This window comes from Parasteatoda tepidariorum, chromosome 5 (assembly GCF_982258835.1).
Source record: "Parasteatoda tepidariorum strain Cologne lab strain chromosome 5, Ptep-v5.0, whole genome shotgun sequence".
NCBI classification, from domain to species: Eukaryota; Metazoa; Arthropoda; class Arachnida; order Araneae; family Theridiidae; genus Parasteatoda; species Parasteatoda tepidariorum.
In genome coordinates, this window is record NC_141759.1 from 46,641,361 (window position 1) to 46,667,770 (window position 26,410).

Consider the following 26,410-nt stretch of genomic DNA (forward strand, 5'->3'; position numbering starts at 1 on the left):
GATTCCACAAGGTGCTGATAAGTAGTCTGAGGTATCTGGTAACAAGCGCTCACCAACTGGTCCTGCAATTCCCTCACATTGCGAGGGGGTAGCGTGGCAGCACGAATTCGGTTTTCCAAGTAGGACCACAAATTCTCTATTGGAATAAGGTCAGGTGAATTTGGGGGCCAAGACAGGACTTGAAAGTCACTGGAATGTTCCTCGAACCAATCCATGACGATTCGACCCTTATGACATGGTGCATTATCCTGTTGGTAAAGACCATCCCCCGCAGGAAAAACTGTTGCCATGAATGGGTGAACTATATTCAAGTAGCTTACAGATGTCAGGAATTGTTCTATGAGGATTATGGGTGCTCCAATGTGCCCCTTGAAAACATTGTTCCTGGGCGAGAAACCATAAAAACCTGGGCGAGCCCATTGTTATAGATGGATGGTGGTCATAATGTAATGGCTCTTCGGTGTATAAAAATCAAAAATCTTCATCAAATTAAGAAAAGATCAAACTTCGTGTTACAGACGAATTAAGGCAAAATAATGTTAACAGGGGCAAATTACGGTACCAAAATATAAATATTCTTGTTTTAGTTCTATAGGCAAGAACCATCCTCTTCAGTGTCGAAACTCGAAATGCCAAGAGAAACCACCGAGACAGACATGTTGAAGTAAAGAAAAAAGGTTGTTTAACCAATAGTGAAAAGAGAAGCAAGCTTAAATTAAAATATATTTCCTAAATTAAGGATGGAATAGAAAACTAGAAAGATCATTAACTAAATTAGTAGAATTTCTTAACATATAGAAGGATTTCAAAAAGTCCAAACTGTCAGATGAAGGTTGAATGATTTTAGCTGAAGAAAACTCAAACGTATAATTCGAACTCCAACTGTGTAGAGCTACAAAAGCTCGGTTTCTAATCTGATTTTGGACATATTTTACATGTTTAGTCGAATTTTAAGGATAGGTTTAGTTTGTAGAATGAATGCGCAAAATAAAAAAAAGTGACCACCCTGTATAAATTTTGATGCAATGATTGGATCTTCGTGTTCTAGAATTCAATCTTAAGGTTTGAGGAGGTAACCTTAAATATGCTAATTAATCCGTACAGACGAAATCAGACACAAAAACGTAGTTTCTCTGAATAAACATGAATTTTTTTCCAAAGGATTTGATCCCAAGTATGAATCCCTTAATATTAATTTTACTTTTTGCGTACTTTGTCATATCTCGAGAACTTGATGGTATGAAAGATCATGAGGGGGTACTGAAACCTAATGATTTCCTAAAAACAATTGTGAGAAACTTCTCACAGTTACATACATGTCATTACCAGTTGACGCTTTAGTGGATGAATAGAAGGCTGTTATGTTCTTCAATTGATTTCAATCAAAGCGACTTTTCTCGTACAACTTATTTTACAACTGTCGTTAAACAGGTGACCCAAACTTGAGTTTACGTCTACCAATGATCAACTCCGCAACTTTGTTATTTTGAACCTAATCCAGAAAACAAAGGAACTCCTGGATCAAGTATTCTATTTTATTTTATAACCGTCGTTGAACAGCCGACCCAATTTTATGGGTTGACGACTTCTAATGTTCATCCCCGTAGCCTTGTAATTTTGAACCCAATCCAGAAGACGAGGGAACTCCTGGATTGAGTATTGGGAAAAATTTGCCTTCGTTGAGGATTTTTTGATAGAGCTAACCCGCATTTGCGTTACATGGAGAGGAAGACCATGAGAACCTTTCACGGTTAGCCTGACGGTAAGGGACTCTAACCCATGATCCGTTTACCACTGAGGATATTTCACGTCACCACTGTGGTCGGTGCAAGTCGGATGCGGAGTTCGCATCAACTGGGATTCGAACCCGGTTCGCCTCGTTGGAAGGCGAACGCTCTATCCCCTGAGTCACACAGCTCTTCGTACAACTTATTGTAAAAGTTGGATGATTTTAGAGACTATATTTCACAGTAAAATTTACGAAACTATAAGCCGAAACAACTTGAACTCCCAGAATGCGCTCAGATGACATACATTAGAAATGTTTGGAAGGTACCAAATTCAAATATTTGAGCGTTTATGTTTCGTCAAAAATCACGTGATTTCGTAAGAAGTTAATGTCAAGGACTACTGAAATATTTTTTAGCGTAATAATTTTTAATCCAACAATTTTTACTTTAAAATCACTTAAAGTTCGAACTTTACATGCAATCAATAAGTGTGCAATTTAGAGATTGGTCTCTTTATTTAAGGCTTACTTTATTTCATCCATCAGTATATGATAAATGTAATTCGAAATCTGTAGCATGTATTTTCTTATCTCAATTTTTCTTTTAAGTTGTTTAGAATGTACTAGAGACACATACCTATTTATCTTCATTTAATCCTTTAAGAAATTCGTATAAAAACTATTACTTAAATGGAAAGTCGTTCAATTAATGGAGTTTTAAAATAAAATCTTGTTTGGGTATTTACGAAGCAATTTAGTTTATGTTTTTATGTGTTTTCCACTTGTATTTTTCATCAAAATCCAACAATTTTCTGGAATTTAGTACACTTTTACGTGTTTCGCTTCAATAGTTTACCTCCATCACTACCGATATGTACGGAAAAAACTAAATGAGAGGGACCTGAAACATTAAACATTTTTTTAATTTTCGATACAGAAAATAAATTATACACAAATCGAGGGTAAAAAGGTGGAAATTTTATACAGTAGTTTTTTTCCCATTATGATTGATTGTGTATTTAAAAGAATATTCCATATATTTTTTAATTTAAATTGATCACATTTAAATGGTTGTAAAATTTCAAAGAACTAAAAAAGCAGAAATTACAAGGAACAGTAAAATATTTAAATATTGCATTTTTGAAGAAAAATAAAAACGAGGACCTTAAATAGAAAATTAAAATAGTTTTATTGAAGTGAAAGAATAAATAGATGCTGTATAAATTAAATATTTAGTAAATTTATCTTTAAACAATGCATTTCTTACATAAAAATATATTTCATATTTATAAAAAAATTTTTATGTGAAAGGTAAGGGAAGGTTCACATTTTTCAGATTTCTTTATCCGAGTAATTCAAAAAAATATTTTGAAATATTCGGATAAAAAAAATCTGAAACAATGTTTACCTTTACCAACACCCTTATTAGTTTAGAATAATATTTTTTTTAGATTAAAAATGTTTGTCCGAAGCTCAATAAACCACAAAAAAAGTCGAAACAAATTAGTAAACTACTTACAACTCATATATTAATGCATAGTTAATAGGAAATAATAGGAAAAATATATAATTATAACTGCCTTAGTAAAAGGAAGTTATATGTTTTATCCAAATATGTAATATATCCACCAGTTAGATCAAACATGAATTTTTTTAAAGTTCATAACTTAGTTTGAATTGGGCTTATTATATTATTTTTTGGATTAGAAATTTATTAATTTAAGTCCAAGAAAACTGCTATAGTACTAGCCTCATTTCGTAATTAAACCTGAATTTTTAAATTATGTAGTTTAACTGTATTTAATTGAATACATTTAAATGCAATTAATGTTCTCATGCTAGAGAAATATTCTGTATTTTGAAGAAGATAATATTTTTATACTTAATGTGGTAGCAATATTTATACATTAATACTTTATTTTTGTTGCAACAAATTTAAATTAATTTTATTTTTTCTACCAAAACAACATAAATAATTTATACATTTAAATAATTTTAATGCACTTATAGCTGGCCTGCATTTTATTTTATTAAAAGTCATACGTATTGGCTAATTGTGAATTGAGGAATGAAAACATTTTCTTTTTTTTTTGGGGGGGGGAGGAATGTTTCAATAACCAAGCTAAATAAATTGGAGAACAATAGTAGTACTAGTTCAAACATTTGTCTCAAGATTGCACTGGTTGAATATGCCATGCGCATTCCAAATATGTGTCATCAGCGTCCTATGTGTCACCAGCACTCAGTGATAAGATGTCCGACATTTTCGTCACGTATGATAAAAATAACGCGCTAAAAATAACAATAATTAATTAATTTCATTCATGATATTATTAATATCATGAATGTATTTAAAAACTAAACATAAAGAAGTTATGTTAATATGTTAGGTGTTGTTGGCTACGAACCCGAAAGAGGGAAATGGTGTCGTTGCAAGTGGCAGATTCGAGTGCTTTTCGTTTTAAGGATCTCCTGAGAGATTTTCCTTTTTGGACTTAAGTCGTTTTCTATTTCTAGTCCTTAACTGAATAACTGCTTGCAATTTACATTTTATTAACGAGGAAAGACTTTTTTGAAGAGCGTAAAATTGGTTGCATACATGCCAACGAGAAAGTCACTGCTCCCCTTTTTTTGCACAAAGTGGTAGAGAAAACTAATTCAGACCACTGGCTAACTCTTTCTGAAATATCAAATTTCGAATTCAAATTTTAGTCACGCAGATATTAGCTAATTCAACGTTAGAGTGATCAGTCTGTAAGGGATTACCAAATATTTAATACGCTTTTTGCAGAATATTGAATAGAGTGGTATCCAATTGCAAAATAAAGCTTTCAGTGTTTATGGTAGTTCTTCCAATATTTTAAAAGCCTCAGAACGAGAAAGCTGAAACAAAGTTTCGTTTCACATGAACGTTTGGATCTATAACTTACAGTAATGTGAACATGTAACTTTAAATCAAATTCACAAAATTAAACATCATGCATTAAAACATAAACCTAGCTACCACTGGAAGAAATTTTCTCAAAAAAGTCAAGGCAGTTCAGTTGAACTGAATACTCCTTTACTTCATTTGCATTCCACCAGCTAATCGAAACCACCTAATGGGAAAAGGCCTCAGGCAACGCTTCCTACAGAAGCCTTCACATGGTTTTTTATAGGTAGTCCGATCAGACCACTATGAAGGTAAACTAGTTTACGAAAGACCCCTTTAGTAGCAAATCTATTAAAAATAAGAAACTGGTAGCAAATATATGTCTAAAAATTTGTTTAATTTATGAATATGATTGGTTTGTCGTATTTATTTGACTACAGATTCAATTCTCAAATATATATGATAAATTTCTCTCAACCACTTTTAAAATAGAACGTGGGTTTATGCGCACAACCGGATCAGTTCTCTTTTTAAATAGTTAGCGCTGATTACTTATAAAAAACCATGAGTAGGCCTCAGGTGCCCACATTTTTTTTCCAGATCAGTTAAACTGTCAGTTAAACGCCTCCTATATGAGAAAGCCTCCACACGGTTTTTGATAAGTAATCTGTGCAGACTGCTTAAAAAGAGAATCACTTGTGCGCAAGAACCCAAATTCTTAATTAATAGTGATTGGGAGAAGTTTATCATATATATTTGAGAATTGAATTTATAGTGGTTGACAAGTAAATAAGACAAACCATTTATATTCATGAATTAAACAAATTTTTAGACATATATTTGCTACCACTTTCCAATTTTTAATAGGTTTTGTATAACATGGGTCTTTCGTTAAATGCTTAACCGTCATAATGGTCTGATCGGACTACCTATAAAAAACCGTGTGGAGGCTTTTAGTTATAGGAGGCGTTGACTGAACATACCTACAAACTTTCAATCCCTTCCATTAGAATTTTTCCCTGTGGTATTAAAATGGAATTAAAACTTTTAATTTTAAGCAAACAAATACGTTTGCATTTGAAAAAACTTAAGTTGATAACCATGATAGTACCGCATATTAATATATGTGCTTAATTTTTGAAAGAATAGTGGTGATCAAAATCATTTAAAAATTAAGTTTATAAAAGAAAAATAGTATACCACTTTACACCTTATTTTGTATTTACACCTTATTTGTATATTTACACCTTATTTACGTCTTATTGACTACCACTTTAAATATGAAAATAAAATCTTCCGGAAGAGTTGGCAGTTATGCTGAAGCCACTTTGGGCTTTTTACCCATTTAACTTGATCGTGATGATTCGATGAGGTGGTGGAAATGCAAGTGGAGTAAAAAGGGTGTTCTTGATGACAGATGAGTGCTAAATTAAAGCTATGTGGTTATATATTAAGGTGACGATAAAATGACAATCCCGGTATAAGTGTAGTGACATACTTCAGCTCTCTGTTGCTAAAAAATAGTGGTTAGAACAATGCTCAAACCACAGAGCACTGCCACTAAGCGACATTAACTGATTCTTCGGATTGTTGAGATAGTTAATGGGGGAATGAGTAAAGTGCGAGTAAAATTGGGGGTTGATAAGCACCAAGTAGTAAAGTTATGAATGGAAAGCCAGTCGGTAGAACATATGATGAAATCGATAGTAAATTAAACTAGATTAGAATATAATAATATTTACAGGGATTAGAATATTATTAAGAATATAATGATATTTACAGGGGTCAGAATAATATTAACATTTAGGCTGAAGTAATAAAATAGAAAATAATAGATAAATTGTAAGCAGCTTCTTACATATTTACACGAGATTGAAAAGTCCGCTATTCACACTCTATTAACTATTTCACACTCCGCTGAAATGAATGCAATCGATCTCGAGCTAATATAAGTGCGGTCGATCTCAAGACGGTCAGACAAATAATTAAGAAGTTCTAATTGTTCCTATTTATGCATTTGATATTGTCATATAAGCAAATGATGCATAGTTTTGCTTCTTTGTATTTTCTTTACATCGAATTGAAAGAGAGTGTTCATTAGTCAATAGAATAAATAATAGGGGAGAGTGGGGTCAATTGTAACAGAGTACGATTGTAACAGAGCAAAAATTTCAAGTGTCGGGTTCTAGATTCGGTTCCTAGGTGGCGCGCAAGGTGTATTTAATAAATCTACAAGTACACCCTTGCTGGCAACCATTTTTATGTACTTTTGAAAGAGTTACACCACAAAAGATATTTTCACGCTACGTAAATACGTTTTTTGGTATTAGAATATTATAATGCAACAAAGTAATTTTGTTTAAACAAATAAAAATTATTAACCGAATATGTAAGTGGACACCTTAATTAACATTTCAAAAAAAATATTAGTTTTATCAATTAACTAGCATTGTTTTTAACAAATAAAGCTGAAATGGCGTCTTGGGGACGATTGTAACAATAAGTAAAGGGACGATTGTAGCAGCTGAAAATAAAAATCTTATGTTTACAAACCATTGCTTAACTCTTTAAGAACCACTAATAGTTTCCTATATCATTTATATTATGTTGCATGTGCATTATTTTATTTGTCACCTTTCACAGTATAAATTAAAATTTTTAACCCCTTAAAGTTAAAAGTTTAACACTTTAGGTCTCTTGCTCATTATTATTTTTACACCTAAAATATCACTACTATTTTGATCAATACAAAATATATCACAACTATGATAATATGTAGAATTAACTATGTTTTAGTTGAATTTATGAACTGTTACAATTGACCCCGTAAGTAAAATTGTAACAAGTCACGACTGTCAAAAATTGTTAATAACTAATATAATAACATTCAAAATAAGGTATTTATTTTTTTCTAGTAGAGGATAGTCTACTTTACTCGTCTGTCAATTAATACTAATAATATATTGGATTTTTTGTTAGTTAAAAATAGTTAAGTAAAAAATGTTACAATTGACCCCACTCTCCCCTACAACAGTTGCAAGTGTTTTTTGCGTAAAAAGTACTACTTTTGACATGACTTAGTACACTTTTTACTTTGCTATCTAGGAGTTATCTGATCATGCATATACATTTTCTGATGAAATTTTTTATACTGAATAAAATAAGATAAAATTCGAATTGTTAGGATTAAAACTTTTGTACTAATATGGGATTTCTTTACAATATGAGCCATTAAAAAACAGTACTTTTCATACATAAGAAACCGTTTTAACTTATGAAACATTAGCTCTTTTCATTTGTGTTTAGTCTCTTTCAGTTGAACGAAAAAATACTTAAGAAACGATACCTCAGTTGTCTGTATAGGTGTACGGGACATATAAATAAAAGCAAGCACAAAAATGTACTAATATTTGAGGAAAAAAACGATTATAACGTCTAAACTATTATTCCTTGGTTGCATTAAGTTTAGTGCAAAAATATCATCGGAAATAATATATTTCACATCGTCATATTGACTTAGCAGCTGAAAAAGAGTGCACATAAAAGTGCAAAAAAGTGCACATACTTGCCAAAAAAGTGTATTTTATACATTAAAGCCTTCGTAACATTTGAATTGTTCTTTTTGTAGACTCGTGCAGAGTTTCATCCAACTCAGTGTGCAAAATAATACAAAAAATGACTCACTTGCTTAGATAGCTATATCAGATGAGTAAATAAAATACAAGTACAATTTATAAAACGTTGGAACGAAAACTTCCTTGCCATATTTTATTTACAACTGCCTAATTATAAACATAAATCAGACAGTCCCACTAAACACTTATGTGGAGTAACACTATAAAAAGTAATGTTACGATTAAAGTGAGAACAAAAACAATTCTGTTACATTACGTTTACCCTTATTGATGTTATTTTCTCTGATTCATAAATACCCTTAAAATGTCACTTACATGTTTAGTCCACTAAATACTTAATTTTTAATGACATAACAAAGCGTTCTATGATAAAATCTCAGGTATTAATTTCTCCAAAGGAAAAAGTCTAATCATACTTTACAAAATAGCAGGTTAATATTTCTTTTATGAATATGTAGTTTATAAAATTTATTTTTCGCTATAAAATTTATAATGATATCATTAAAATTTCTTATCACCATCTTGAAACTCGAATTTTGTGTAATAAACTGTCTTTAAATAGTATTTTTCATGTCATACATTCAAATATTCTCTATAAAATATATTTACTTAAACTAACATCTCATGTTTTTACTGGGAATTTTTTATTCGAGATTTCACTATTTTATCCAATTTGAGGGCGAGAAAAATATTCTTTAACCATCAGTTACTTAATTAACACCGGAGATTTCTTTTTACTGTAAGTCTAGACGCAAAAATTGAAGAAAATTTTCTTTTTCTAAAAACATATAAATTGGTATAAATGTGTAAACTAATAAAGAAAGGACGATATTAATAAGAAGATCAATTTTCTGGTATCCACTATATTATCCACATGTTGCAGCCTTGCATCTAATTTTAAACAAATGAAGGTACCGTTAAGTTTTAATATATTTCTCTTAATGACTAGTTTTTAGGAAATATGGTTAAATTAGTATCTCGTTAATTAGTGATCTATTATAGGTTTGAAATTATATGCTTTCCTTAATTTTTTTATTTGCTTGTGATGAAGTATATTTAAAACATAAAATTTTTTATAATGCGATTATTAACAGTTATACTACACAATTATATGGAAAATGCAGATCCACGTAATTTATTTCAATATAGGATTGTACTTTTAGATTTAGTTACTTACACAAAACTATGATAGAGAAATATTTTAATTTTCCAAATACTTAATCCAATATTGCACATAAAATAATTTTCTCCTATACGTTAACAAAAAACGTAGTTATTGCTTAGGGTGTTTCGCCTACATTTCGTTTTAGTGTGCAAAAACTGTAAAAGTTATGAGTTCAAATTTATAAAAATGTGATAAAAATTAAAGGATTACGATGAATTAAAAAATATAAAATTCTGTGATATGATCAAGAATAATTAATTAACTGTTAAATTTGTTCTAAAAAATACCACACAGACCACTCTTCAGTCCGCAGTAACACAACTGCAGATTTCGAATTGGACCTACTGTAAGAGCAATTTTTATTTGGTAACTAAATGCCATTTTTTTTAAAATTCTAATTTGTTTGTAAGAAATTGCAGTTTAAAGTTCTTTTTCTTGTGATTTTATAATTCTAGTGAGTGATTTCGTGAAACGGATGCTTAATTTGGTACTTATAAGAACCTCAATCCGTTAATTTCCTCGGAAAGTTCGATTTACTCTCATCTACTTGTCCGTCTTGCTTTTAGCACTGCTTCAAAAGTAAGGAAGATACAACTTTTGGAATGAATGCTTCGACTTCTTGTATTCAATTCAAGAATGTCTACTGCTTTTTTTGGAATGTCTAGGACTCTAGAGAGAAGCCTAGGATCCCAGGATTCCTAGGACCTTTGAAGAGAGAAGAGGCAGTATTGGTTCTGTTAATTGTTTACGCAAATCAACACTCGGAGTTCTAATCCGTAGCAGTTCTATTGGTAATAAAAAAGAAACATACCCCCAAATAATTTTCCTAATGCTTTTAATTGAAAATTTGAGTTTTGGTAGTCACTGGTATTTTTTAATAAAACGCAACAAATATACGTATACGTCAAACGGACAACAATTCTCATTTAACTCTACGTGTATAACTTTAATTCGTTAAGTATTTTTGAAGTTATACACGTTCAAAAATACTTAACTAATTAAAATTTTGACCCTTAAACTCTATTAAGTATGAACTCAAAATTGTAAAGATATTATTAAAATTTGGTGCGAATACGAAATGAAATGTTTTAATTCCTTTGAAATTATTACTTATTTTTTCTGGTACAAAAGTTATTTTTCTAAAACCTATGTTAGATGATTTGAGGGTGTTGAAGAAGATAAAAACTATGAAGTGGCTCAGAATCTTAAGCCCATAACCATGAAAACTGGAGGGCTGTTATGAGGCAGGCTCAAGTCCTCTTAGGACTAATTGAGCAGATGAGTAGAAGTTTACTTCATTTTATTTTTGTATACTTTGTACAGTTAATTTAATTATGGTTTAGTGAATGAGCCGAATAAAAAAAATGCACAAAGCAAATATTTAATCGACACACTTCTGAAAATAAGTGGGGAAAAGTGCGAGAACATCATTTAATCTATTTTTTTTCTTCTTTTGAATCGAAAATAAATTTTAACCACCTTTAATATTGCAAAAATTATATTTAATAGGTTTGAAACACTATATTATTTGAAACAATGCATACATTAACGAACTAATAAGTTTGAAACAATATATTATCACTAATCATCCAGAGACGAGACAGATTCTAATTGTTTTAGTTTTCTAGTAAAGTAATATATTTCTGAAAGATCATGGTGGGGAAAGTTGAGGAAACATATTCAATTAAATATTTTATTCTTATTAACTGAAAAAAAATATTTGGATTACCTTTAATTCTTGCGTAAATTGCATTCAACGCAAATTAATTAATTTGAAACAAAGTGTAATAAGTCAATCATACAGCCGGGAAACAATTTTTAAGCGTTTTAACTTTCTAATCAAGTAACATGTTTTTGAAAGCACATGATCGATTTAAACACACATGGGAAAATAACATAATTTTTTTGTTAATTGAAATGAATTTTAGATAACCTTTAATTATTGTTTAAATTGCATTTAACGTAAGCTAATAAATATGAAACAGTGTAATCCGCCCCACCCATACAGAGAGAAATCAAATTTGAATAGTTTTAGCTTTATAATCAAATAATATATGACAGACTATTTATGGTGGAAAATGGGAGAAAAAGAATTTAATTAAAAACTTTATTTTTGTTAATTGAAAAGATTTTCTTGTTACCTATTATTCTGGAATGAATTGCATTTAACGTAAGCTAATAAGTATGAAACACTATAATCTGCACCACCCATGCAGAGAGAAAACAAATTTTAATAATTATAGCTTTATAATCAAGTAATATGTGATTGAAAACTTATAATGGAAGGTTAGAGAAAAATGTTTAATCTAAAATTTGAAACTTGTTAATTTAGAAAGAAGTCTAATTCTCTTTTATTTGTTGTGTAACCACCACCTTCAATTTCTGCATGCATTATTTTTCACGTAAACTAATAAATTTGAAACAATACAGTCTGTGCCACTCAACTAAAGCGGGAACAGATTCTAACCATTTTAGCTTTCTAATCAAGTATTATCTGGATACCTCTGTTATATACGTCTTTTCTAAAACACGTGTTCTATCCAAAGCAGTAATTTATTATGTAAATTACGTGTGGGAAGTAATAGTTAAGCCAACAATTGTATGTATTCTACTGCTTTCAGGGAAGTAAATTTGGTCAAGACAGCTCTGATAGTTAAAAATACTTATTATGTTACTCTTAATCATATATCCTAATTTTTGTACTTCTATATTGTGTGAGGGTAAATATGTTATGGTGTAATTAAATATATCTGTTGAATTCAATTTAACATTTTAATAAAAAAATATTATTTTCATTGAAAACTAGCAGCAAAATTGCCGGAAAATACATTTTTTGTTACATCATCCATATGGTGAAAATTAATAACAAACTCAATAAAGACCATTGAGCGGATTTTATTTTTTATTTTTTGTGCTAAAAATATAATTTTATTGAGTAGGCTCAGTGTACTAAATGCATACAATGCAAATATTCAAAATTAAATTAAATTGATTAAATGGAAAATTGAATTAAATTGATTGGATGGAAAATTGAATCGAATTGAATTGAAAGTAACGGAATGGATTTAAATTAAATTAAATTAAATTAATCAACTTTCAACATTCTAAATTTTATAGGGACTTAAACTGAATGCAATCTGGTAATTGGCTTCCTGTTTTGACGATTTTTTAACCTGTAAAGATAGTAGTTTTCAAATTACTGTGTATAGCGCGAACTAATTTTTGTTTCTCTTTCACCACATAGTTTCTCTTGTCAGCCACCCCTCAGAAAATTACCGCATTAAACACCGTATTCTTCCGATTTCTCAACATTCTTCATTGAAACTTGTGAAGAACAGATATTATGGAAACTTATGAAATGTTACCGGAACTTGTGAAAAAACCAATAACACAATAGCAATTTTTCTGCAATATTTTGTATTTTAATATTAAATGCTGTCAAAGCATGTAAAAAATTGTTTTTCAAAAAAGATATATGCTGGACTACCATAAAATTCTAAAAACAAATCAATTACTACTTGATGAAATTCTTAGTATTATGTTTACAAAACATAGTCTATCTACAAAATATCAAGAAGCTTTTTCATGACAAATATATGTGAAAATACCTGGTCATTTTTTTTTCAATTTTAAAATGAAATTTAAATTAAGTTTCTAGTTTCAGGCATGGTTATACTACTATTCAAGATGGTATTCAAGTATTATTCCGTTAACCATTTTCACCAACACCATGGCAAGGTCATTTTTATATCGCTGAATTTTTTTTGCATTGCAATTGATTATCAAGGAATAGAAAAATACAAATATAACTTACTGCATGCGAAAAAATGAGAAGATATTTATATTATGTCCACTTTGAAATTAACTTTGTTGATGAAAATAGTTGACGGGATAACGCGTAAGTGTCCTCATTACTTTCAATAAAGATTTTGTTATACGTTTGAGTGCTTGAAATATTATACGAAATAACCAATGACACACAATGTATTGTATTAATTTGCTTAACATTACAATTACATAAAAGATACGTAAGAAAGATGCAATATATTTGATTCGGTAACCAAACATACTCACTTGAATTAATATATTTACTGTGTATTTTTCAACCATAATCTAATCGATACTAACGAGCAATGTAATTACTTTAGATTTCCACTTCCCTTAGGCTAAAGGATTTGCAACATTAACAACGAATTCAAATATTTCTTTCAAGGATTTTAACTCATTAACAAAACAGTTTTATATAAAGCATTGGAAGCAATGCCTTTATCTCGAAAATAGACCGTGTTAAATGATATTTTACTTTATGATTTAATATGCTCCAAGGTGAAATTAAAACGAATTTTCTTCATAGCCTTAAATATTTTCAGAAACTTATTAGAAGTTACAGAAAATATTCTTCATTTTTATATTATAAAAGTAAGTGGTTTGCTTTCCAACTCTTTACCGCTAGCCTACCAGTACAGCTGTCATGTATTTATTTACAATAAAAAGATTGATGTTTTACTGTTCAATACGTTCAAAGGTAAAATTAAAATGAAGCATATTAATAGCGTTTATATTTTCAGAAACGCTTTGAAAATTACACAAACTTTCTACGTTGAAATTGTTCTTCAATTTTATAAGTAAGAAGTTTCGCTTTCCAGGCGTTGCCTACAATTTTTTTTCTTGGTGATAAACTGATTAATAAACTAAAATTTAAAAAAAAATATTAACAGACTTTTGGTTATTAAAAATCCAATAACTTCAAATTTATAAAATTTATTTGCATTCCAGCAATCCACTAAGAATGCGAAAGCATTTCATGTTTTTTTCTATGTTTAAAGGCTACACAGTAGAAAATAAATGATCTCTCAAAGGAAAAAAGAACAAGACAAATTTTGACTGAATTTGAATGCAACTGAACTTTCATTTTTCTTCGAGGATGCTTCTCATCACATATGATATTGATAATGCCACTGTTTATCAGTTTTTTTCAGTCCTTGTAACTTATTTTTTATTAAAAATGGATTCCAGAGATTCAGTCAGATAAATTAATGATTCACCACATGTTTTCAGGAATGTTCAATGTAAGAGATTTATTATTATTATTATTATTATTATAATAATAATAATAATTATTATAATTATTATTATTATTATTATTATTATTATTATTATTATTATTATTATTATTATTATTATTATTATTATTATTATTATTATTATTATTATTATTATTATTATTATTATTATTATTATTATTATTATTATTATTATTATTATTATTATTATTATTATTATTATTACATGCTAAATAAATGTTTGTCGTACTGGGTAAAAAAGGAAAATTAATGTTGGTATTCATCAACACTGCGAAATCATACTCAAAACTGAAACGCATATAGCGACATAGGACGTAAAGCTAAAATATTTTTTTTTAAATTCATTATTATTTATAGCCTTTCTCGGTGACTTTACTTGATCAGATTAAGCCAAACTTGCTTTTAGAACTTCATTCGATCAAAATGATGCTATGCTACTGCACGATGCCAACCAATGATATTCTACATTCACCACAATCAAATAAGAAATTTCTATTACTTATATCTTTCGTGATTAAAACCTAAGTACGTTTCTTAAGTAGCTTGAAAATCAAATAAATACATTTATCAGTACATTTAGTACATAATTAAAGTATAATGAATAAAATATGTATGAAGTTTATTTATTTTGGCAATTAAAAGTGATTTTTTACACTATACGTTATTTAACACATTATCGGGAAAAAAAATTTTTTTTCGTTATACGAATTAACGATTAGGACATGCGTACTTATGATATTTATTTTACTGACTAACTCTATCTACCAAATTGTAGTAATTCTCTTACAAATAAATAGAGTATTTATTTTATTTTGACGTAAATATTTTTTTTCTCACAAACAGTTTAATATCAGTCTCATTTAGGTCGTCCAAAAGTTTTAGTCATAAAACATGTCCAAGTATGGTAACAAAAATATGGTGCATTCACAGGAGTTCTTTGGATAAAAAAAAAAGTTCTACCAACATTAAGCAAGTTATTTCAGTGCCTTATTAGTTATTTTTTTCTTTGTTTAAAAAAAAAAGAAATATTTTCCTTGAAAAATTGATGTACATCAGTTTTACTTCTAAACCCTTCGAAAAAATTTAATTTATCCTTAAAACAATTATCAAAATCTTGTTAACTATTTCACAAAAGGAACTATGGCTTTTTCAAAATATAATTAACAAATGAACTTAGTTTTATCTTGTTACAACAGTCTTAAACAAACTATACTACATTAAAATCTACCCAAAGGAAAACAAATTATTTATTTTTATTTATTGTAAAGCCTTCAAATAACAATATTAGATTATATTCATTATTTGGTGAAAGAGGCCTTTTACTAGCAATTTATTTACTAGACGGATTTATTTACTAGACTCACGGCAAAAAGTTTAATTAAATTTTTAGCATTATTTTCCGGAAATTTAAATACTCCACCTAAATTTTATGAAAGAATACACACTGTTTGGTTCAATAAAATGTGTTCGCTTAAAGTAAGTGTTAAAATGTCCAAGGAAGCTCTTAAAACAAATTACTTTCTTATTGTTTGTTAATTAAATTTCAGTGCTTTTAATGACTTTAAGCGAAGAAAAATGATTTCTTCTGGTTTTCAGTGCTCTGTTGAATTATTCTGTTATATTCAGCTCCTGCAAATGCGTATGTTAAGAGTATGTCGCGAGAATTTATTTCTGAAATTTAAATATTTAGATACAAGGATCTAGATAGTGTAAGGTATACTGAGTGTCAACACTAACTTTAACTTTTGATAGAATTTAAAAAGTTTAGAGACTCAGCACTTAAGAGCACAAACTTTAACTTGCATGAGTTGGCAAGGTGTGTCTTAATTCGGGGCATATATGTTGTAAAATGAAGTTTTTGGACCAACAAAAGTCATTGGGGATTTCGAGAGAGATTTTGCGTTAGAAAGTTGGAGAAATAGTTTTTTACAGGAGAAATTTTGGTAAAATTACAGCACTGTGTGTTAATGACATTTCAGGCAAATATATATATATATATATATATATATATATATATATATATATATATATATATATATATATATATATATATATATATATATATATATATATATATATATATATATATATATATATATATATATATATATATATATATATATATATATATTTATATATATATATTTATATATATATATATATATATATATATATATATATATATATATATATATATATATATATATATATATATATATATATATATATATATATATATATATATATATATATATATATATATATATATATATATATATATATATATATATATATATATATATATATATATATATGTCTAGCATGTCTAACTAATGTCTAACACTATGCTTAGTAATGATTAAGTGTGATATTAACATGGAATAACGCAAAATTTTAGAATTTTTCAACACGAAAATCAGATTTGGATTTTTCAATACGATTCGGATTCAGATTTTAGTTCGAAAAACAAACATTTAGATTCGAAATTCCGTTATTTCACCACTTTTTTACAGTATAGTTGAAATAAAGGTAAAACAATTCTTAAAGTAAGCACAAAAACGACATAAAGAAAAGTCTGAAATAAAGAAAATTCTAAATGAATCAACGCTGAAACTTCTCTGCTACACAGACATTAAGATTTCTTGTTTTTTTAATCTTTTTTTTATTTATGGCAAATGTTGATTTTGGTAACTAAGCATCAAAAGATAATGGACAAAAATGAATAATGCAAAAAATGAACCTTTTCACAGAAATACAAAAATGATATCTGAGAAAGAAATGATAAACAATTTTTTTATACATGCAAGAAAATAGATTTTCTTTTTCTTCTTCTTTATTTTGATCTTTTATGTGAAAAAGTTTAGGCAGAAAATAGAACAATCTCACATTAGTTATTAAGCCATTTCTTTTTTTATTTCTTACTTAACTCAAATACTTGCAGCGATATACTGTAGAATTTGAGAACGTTCAGAAAAGATGTTTTGCATAAAACGTTTTTGGACACAAAAAAATTCATTGTACTGAAAAATAAAAATGGTTGGTAATAATGTAATTACTTATCTATATCAAGAATGATTTGTTCATTATAAAGATAAATGCATCGAAAGAGTTGAGTCTTTGTGAAAATTATGGTAGAAAATTTCTAGACATTTGTGATTCAATTTAATGAAGAGGCCTCTAATCTCTCCATTTTTGATTTTAGGTTAAATTTTTTATTTGCTTTTTGTTGAATTTTTTCCTGTACTTAGCAAACGTTAATTTTTATTTTACTATATAACCATCCTGGAATAGCCGTCCCAATTATGAGTTTACAACTATCAATGTTCAACTTTGTCTCCCAGAGATTTTGAATTTTTGAATTAAATCAAGAAGACAGGAGGAATCCTAAATCAAGTATTGAGATTGTCTGTTTTTATGGGTGACTCTTTTAGGGAACTACTCGCATCTACGTTACGCGGAAAGGAAAACCATGGAGACCCCCACAGATAGCCTGATGACAAAAGGATTCTAACTAATGATCCGTCTACCAGTGAGGATATTTTACATCAGCACTGTGGTTTGTGTGAGTCAAGTGAGGAATTCGTATCAACACAGCCATCACTGGGATTTGAACCCGGGTCACCTCATTGGAAAGCGAAAGCTCTATCCCTTGAGCCACCACATTACCTTTACAAATGTTTGATGATAGATCAGTATTTGACAGCACAATACTTAATGTGGGAAGGTGAAAAATACAGTTACCGATGTACCAGATAAGGAGAAATAGCGCTAGATAAGTTTTAGTCTTTCAAAAATCAAAAAGCAGACAGCTGTATAATATTTAAACAATTTCTAAAAATTATTGATTGCAGAATTGTATTGGTAAAATTTTGTTCGAAAAATTGATTGAGAATCTAAAATTACACACGTTATAAATCACTACATTTGATTGCGTGACGACATTTTATTTTACATGTTGTAAAATATACTGACGAATAGGTTGAATGACTACAAACAGTTCAGTTTCGAAAATTAAATAATAAGATAGTTTTTGTCCTCCGCATTCTCTCCTTCTACAGTTGAGTTTGATTGTGAGGAAAGAGTTCTCTTCAACAAGAAAAAAATACAAAATCATTATCGAAATATGTCAAATCTTTATCAGAATCGTAAATTTTTCAGAATATGTTTGATTGTTTAAGAACAGGAGTCAAACAATGCAAGTTAAAAACACCTCCAAATTTTCTCTAGCAACAGAACAGGGTTTGTTGTGTTTTTATCCCGCTTCCTCACTGTTTATTTATAAAATTTCATCGCATTGTATGTTTTATTTCTCGATTAAATGAGAATTTGAGACCCCTAATATTAATGTGTGTGTTTTTTTTATATTTTATTTTATGTTCGATACATGTTCTAAAAATATATATTAAGGATGGTTAGTACAAAACACTCTTTCCATGAAATTTGTATTTTATATGTTTGTAGCGGTAGAATACTTTGGAAAAGTTTGGTTAAAAGTTCAGCAATGAAATTTTTTTTTATAACATCAAGCGAGAGACATAAATAAACTTTGTAAAATTATTGCTCTCAAAATAAATTATTTCACGATGTAATTTAGTTTAGATGCACTATTATGTCTAGTAGTGTCTAGTTTCTAGTAGAAAATTTGTGTCCATTGATCTGAAATCATGTTCCAAATTTATTTTTGAAACTTTTTATTTTTTGCGTAAATTGTTTTTTAAAAATCAAATTTTTTTTTAAATTAATTTATTGCTTCAATATTAATATATATATTTTTAATTTTGATTATTATTTCAAATACAATTCATTTAAAAGATTAAGACAATAAATTTAAAAACTTAATAAATAATTTATAAAGGTGTATTTTAACATTTTTCTTTGAATAATTGAGTCTTGAGTCTTAGTTCTCAAACTAAAATAAAAAATTCTACAACAATTATTTTCAATTTTATTTTATTTTATTTTTATGACCGCCGTTGAACAGTCGACCCAATTTTTGGGTTTACGACTACTAATGTTCAACGCCGTAGCCTTGTAATTTTGAACCAATCCAGAAGACAAGGAAACTCCTGGATCGGTACCCCCAGAGGTATTGAAATTATTTTCAATTAAGTTTTCAAACAAGTTGACAAAGATTGCTAAATAGAATGATGGCTCATTAATGTTCACATCCGGAAATTATAATCTTAAGTGGAGCCCTTGAACCATTAGCATCGCATTTTGTTTTGTGGAAATCAAAATATTGGGACGAAATTTGGTATCTGTGTATTGCTAATATGCACCGAATTAATTATTTTCCATTATTTAAGTATATAATTTTATTTCAGTTATTTATTAAGACTTGCATTTTTATTAGCTTACTTGAATCTAAAAACATGCTTATCCATGAACAATTTAATTTGTTCTGTATTCTAATCCTAAAAGTTTCAATTTTTTTAAAGATATATAAATTAATATTGTCGGCGATTAATTTAAAATAAAGTTTGCATTTTTCTTCGTTGAAACTTCGCATTTTGATCAAAAATGAGTAAATGTTGTTTTAATAGCAAATTCGAGGAGTTTTCTAATTTGATTATTTGACTATTATTTGTTTTTGCCTCATAACTGTTTTAGCACATTTTTGCTCAATTTTGGGAAAAAATTTTTACTGTCAAGGAAAAAATTTTTTCGAACTCAATCACCCGCACTATTGAATTATTTATAAATATACTTTTTTAAAAAGTTACTAGGTATTTAAACTCAGGCAAAAATAAAGAGTAAAACACGTACAAAAATGGACTAAAATTCATGTATGAGTGTTTGCAACCATTTGGTAAAATATTAAAATATAACACTACGTAGAAATTATCCATAAAAATTTGTTTCGTTTTGTTTAAATTCTGGCTAACGCTGATTTGTATGTACTGTAAGGGAAAAAAACAATAATTTATGTCGTGTCTCAACATGGTTAAAATTAAATTCTTTAAAGCGAAACAAATCTCTTGGATCGGATTAGTCTAGAAATAAATGGTGTTTAACTTTAGAACCAAAAAGTTTTATTTCAGTCATAAATTATAGGGTTAACGAGTATTTTGTTGTTCTTGAGAATTGAAGCAATTCGTAACTCTTCTAAAAAATAAATAGGAGAGAGAAACGTTTCTATCGAAGCGCGCTAATATAAAAGAGCTGGAGTCTAATTCATTTATTAAGCATTCAACTAATTTTTAACAAGTATTATTTTGTAATCGATGGTGTAATCATAATCTTTATTACCCCGTTACCAATTTTAATATTATATATTTTTCTATCCTTCTTTATTTAGATGTCGACAATCATTGCTATTTGACGTAATCTTTTCTCCCACGGCGCAATAACGGGCCCGCATTGTTTGTGAGACAATACCCCTTCATCCCATTTTATTATTCCCCCCCCCCCAGGATTAGTTTTCCTGATTGATGCCAGTCGGAACTATCTAAATTACCGCGTCTGAACTTTAGCATTTGCAAATAAAATTGGATAAAAGCTCTAACGTTTTTAAAGAAATTTATAAGTTACTACCTTTATAAAAAAGGGCTATGGAAGTGCACTGATTAAAGAATCGGACTCCGATCCGAGGTTCAAACCTCGACTCCGCCAAGTCCCACAGAGTGCACGCGATATGCGTGCTAGTAAAATCTGTGGAATTGAAAATCCTGTGAAACGCTTAGCTATACCATGGGTACAAGGATCTAGGGAAAATTTCCTTCCTCTTCAGATCCAGGTCTAAATAGAGGAAGTGGCCTCACGAATGAGTGGTGCTGCCTTCTATTCGTGGAGTTCCTAGCTAAGACATACGTTCTCCCCAGAGGCTCTCACCTGTCAATCAAAAAGCGAACCTTCTTAACTTAATTCGCAAATGGCCGATAGCTGGTGAACTTGACTTGTCCAAGTGCCATTAGAAACAACAACAACAACTCCAAAAACATACAATTCCGGATATGTATTTCTAGTATTTGTCTAACCATTTCACCATAAATCTCAAAAAATAATATAAGATTTAAATATTCACAAGAAAAACAAGTCACTCAAACCTCGAAATTATTCACCAAAAGAGAGAGATTTTGTAATAAATATTTGCCAATTTATTTTAATCTAAAAATGATTTAAACTGAAATATGTCATATTATTGCAGTATGAAATTTAGTTCAAATATTAGAAAATTAATGGAAAATGGGATTATATTAACTATCAACAAACTAAACCCGAAGTAAAAACTCTATGTTTACTTATAGAAAAGAGTTTTAATTTATGTTAATTTTAAAACTATATTAAATCTTGAGAAAATTAGCTTTCTTTTTAGAAAGTATATTTTAGTAATGAATTATCTAGTTGGGCAAGTTCAATGACCATTATAACCTTTATCAAATATTAGTAAATAAATATAAAAAAATGTATTCTGGTGCAGGGAACACTTTGAAACCAAAGAAAAATAAAATTTTAATTCGTTTTTTAAGCTTATTATTTTTATTTTGCAATTTTAAATAATTACAATTACCATTCTTAATCTATTTATAATGAAAAATTGAGCACAACAGTGAAACAAATTTAAAAATTAAAAGCAACACATATAAACAAGAAAATATTGCAGAAAAACAAGTTTAAAAATTAAAAGCAAAAATCTGATACTTAGAATAACATTTTGCGCTTATAATACATCTAGTATTTTTCCTTAAAAACGTACAGCATTTCTTAAACGTCTTCAGAATACTAAATGACTAGTATCTTAAGAAAATAAATTCACATATGATCATGCAACTCTTCAATCTTATCTCAAACTAAATTTAATAATTTTAAAAAATTTATTATACTTTTAAATTTCTTATTTTTAAGCCCGCTTTTTGTACTCTTTTCAAGATAATTAAAGTGTGAGTAATCCATTTTACAAGAAAAAATGGCTGTTTATTTACGGAATTATATGGAGAATCGTGCACCGAACACATAATACAAAAAAAATGCCAACATTCTAAGAAACCGCAATTAATAAAATAAGCTTAATTGCATTGTTACAAAAACACTAACCAGTCATTAAGTAATTCAATTTTCTATTAATGCAATTGAATATTAAAAAAAAAGTAAATAAACTTAGTTTGCTTAAACTTCTCCTCTGGCTGTAAGATACCATTTAGTTGTAATGTTCAGCCATCTATTACTGCGAGTATCATTCTTTCCAAGTTATAATTTTGTACGGCTCATTAAGCACTGTTTTCGAGTTTTCGTAATTGCCTTGTTCCTCTTTAATAAAGACCATTAATCTTTTAAATAACAGAGAATAAAGTTGTTGTTAAGAGAAATGAAAACCTAATAGATTGCTCCGAAGTTCAATTTTAAATGAATATTTATTGAATTAACTATATATTTAAATTATTGTAATATTTTAAAAACATATGCTGTTGTTATGAAATAGTCAGTTTTTCAATTGTGTTAATGAATAAATATCGTTTTTGTAAAGATTGTGTTGTTTTTCGTTAACTTTAGTATTTCAACATTTTATTTTAGTATTTTCTTAGTATTTAGTAGTATTTAATAAATTTTAGTATTATGCAAATGAGAAACTATTTATCATTATGTGTATTAATTTCATTGCTTAAGTTTTGGTAAAGACAGTTAATCTTTGTAATAACAAAGAATTGTTGTTTTATTCTTATAACAAACTTGGTAGATTGCTAAAAAGATTTTAAATTAATACTAATTGAATTTATATTAGAACCATTGTTACAATATATTTCAAAAACACATGCTGTCGGTACGTAATTGTGAGACTTGCATATTTAACTAAATACATTTTTCCTTATAATACTAATTATGCTTAGGTTTTTTTATACTGCAAAATGTTGCCATTTATTTAAACAGAAAATAATTCATTGTCATATGTTTTTAGTGCAATAATCATCAATACATTTCGTTAGTATATTACATTACAGAGAATAAAGTTGTAGCTTAGAAGAATAAAAACAAGTAGATTTTTAAGCAATTGACGTAATATTTTTTACTTTGTAAATATTGCTGTTTATTTAAATAAAAATTAAAAGTTACCTTTTTTCCTAAAACAAGATAATAAAGTTGATGCTTAGAGAAATGAAAACGTAATATTGCAAAAGTTTAGTTTTAAAAAAAATAGATATTAATATAAACGTCTGAAATTTCATAGGTAGAATCTTACATTAAAATTATATTAAATCATCCTGGAATTCAAAGTTTTGCATTTTTTGTGTACTTTTTTTCTTTTTTTACTTACACTACCCTACAATAATGATAGATGCACTTTCCGTTTTTTTTATATTTTTTTAAAAGAAAATTTCTCATGATTTACTAAGAAGATTATTTTGTAATATTAGAGGTGTTTAGTTTATGAGATTTTTCATACTTAGTGATCAGTTTTTAGTCTTTCAAAGAATTGAACGACCGACGATAAATTACGCAAGAAAACGAATATTTTTTAGCACCCTATGCCAGAAAAATCAAGCAATAGTCTTGTAATTGAGAAAAAATTCGTTTTATGATGTTTTTTTTTATTTATAAAATAACAGTCTAATAGTTTATAAAAAAAATCTATTAAATTATCGGAGTAAATTTTTACTAAAATATTAAATCCAGAGGAAAAAAATTGTTTGAAAAAGAGTTTTTTCTTTCTTATTCAAGCATTTATCTATAATTGATTTTGGAAAATTAAGGAAACTTCAATAATCTGTTTCTCTTCAACTGTTTCTCTTAAATCAAAATAACAGCAAATGCGCGCAAATTATTATTCGGAAGATTTTATCTTTAATGCAGAAACAAGCACATGCTACATTTCATAACCATAAATTTTTAAAATATTAAATATAATATTGTTTACTTATTTTGACCTCAATTGGTACAAAATAATTTTAAAAAGTATGAAAAATACGTTTAGTAAAAATTTGGTATTCTAGTAATTGTGGATGTTCAAGATGATGGCCGATAGATAGTGATCGAGAAGATGGCTAAATAAATTTTATTGCTCTTTTATTTCGTGGTTATTTGATAAGCGTACTATTGCATTATGCGCAATGCTATGTGTATAAATGTTATAAATAAGCGTTCATGTCATAAGAATATTTACAAAAAGTCCACTCTTACAAAATTCACGGCTTTGTTCTATAAAGAATCTCTTTATTTTCTTAAGCAGCAGTTTTGCATTTTGAACTCATGTCTTGAAACTTCAATCACTATGAAATCAACACAACTCTAATCACTATAACCGCAACTCCAATCGCTATGATTATGAAAGCACTGAGATTGCAACCATCTTTTCAGTGCACACAATAACTTAGTATGTTCTCTGGTAAAACGGTGCTTCCTTATGCTGCAAACACGATTGTAGCTGATAGTTCGCTCTATATTATGTAACTATAATTATTCCCTACAGTTTTTACATAACTTGCACAGTACGCTAAATACGCCAATGAAGAAATACACAAAGAGAGTTCTGTAAGAACTATAATGTAATTCCAATAAAAATTTGGTGTTGAAAAAGTTAAAAAATTGTGCATTATTTGAGGTTGTTACCAAATAGAGCAGTCATACCCACTTTAAAGGGGTAATTGCTATATCTAAACTCCAATAAATGAGAAAGCTTACCTTAAGATCCGATACATTTCCTTTATGCATCAGCTATTTTTGCCAGTTTTGGGTGGGAAACATTTCAAAACTTTAGATGACGACTGAAGTTGATTTACAGTTAGAGTACGAATGAGTTTAAAAACTTGTCTTCGCTTGATGCTGGACATTGAGGCAGAAACAGTAGTAAACTCCTAAAATCGACATATGTATTTTTAGTTACATAAAAAAGATAATTATATCCCCATGAGAATATTTATGTAAATCTGTAAATAGTATTAAATAATTTTATAACGTTCAATTTCTCTCCGCTTTAGTTTCCTTAAGTCTAGTTCGAATTCATATTAATACTTTCACTCTGCTGAGTGTATGTTTATTTTATGAACTAATTTAATGTTAAGAAATATAGTATATATTCATCCTAAATTAATAATTCTAGCTTTATATTGCATCGTAAAAATAACTTTGCTGACTCTTACACCTACATCATCTCACTGTAACTATAAATTTCAGTGTAAATAAATAACAAAATGGTTGTGACAATTTGAACTGCAAAACAAAATGTAACGTAAAAAAAGGGAAAAATAAAAATAAAAGGCACCTAAAATTCAGTAACTTTCAAAACAATTTAATGTTTGGAAAAAAATATGTGTTTAGTTTAGCATGAAATGTGGTTTTTTGGGCATTCTAAAATTTAACTACGTAGTTGCATTTCTGCGGCCTATAGAGCAGCCCGTATGCTATTTTTTGACAAATTTATTAGTTAATAATTCTCAAATAATACATTCAACGTTAAATTAGTTCATTTTATAGTAATCTTTGTATACTTTTCCACACACTTTAATAATTTCAAGTTTTCTTGTCTCATTGTTTTTGCGTAGTAAAGCAAAGTGCAACATTAAGTTGAAAACTCAAAACAGCGGCTGCGGGTTTTTAAAATAGAGATATAAATTTTCGTAAGTATATTAATTTCATACACTCACAATACATTTGTTTGGATAAACTCAGTTATTCAATTTCCATCATTTTAATTGATATTTATTACTTTCTGTCCAAGTGAAGGCTGTTTGCATTCACTCAAAACAGTTCAGTTTCAATGTTTAAATGCAAGAAGTAATTTATTTATCTTTCAATTACGTTAATGATTATTGCGAATTTTGTATTTAAAGATAACGTTCTTCCTTTCGTCTCTAAACATTTACTTTTAATTCACAAAGGAATTAAATTTTGCTATTCAAAATGCTTCTTTTATTTTAAATATTTGCTTAAGTATTATACGCTACAACAGAAACAGAGAATGTTTGATCTTTAATGTGTTTAAAAGTAAGTAAA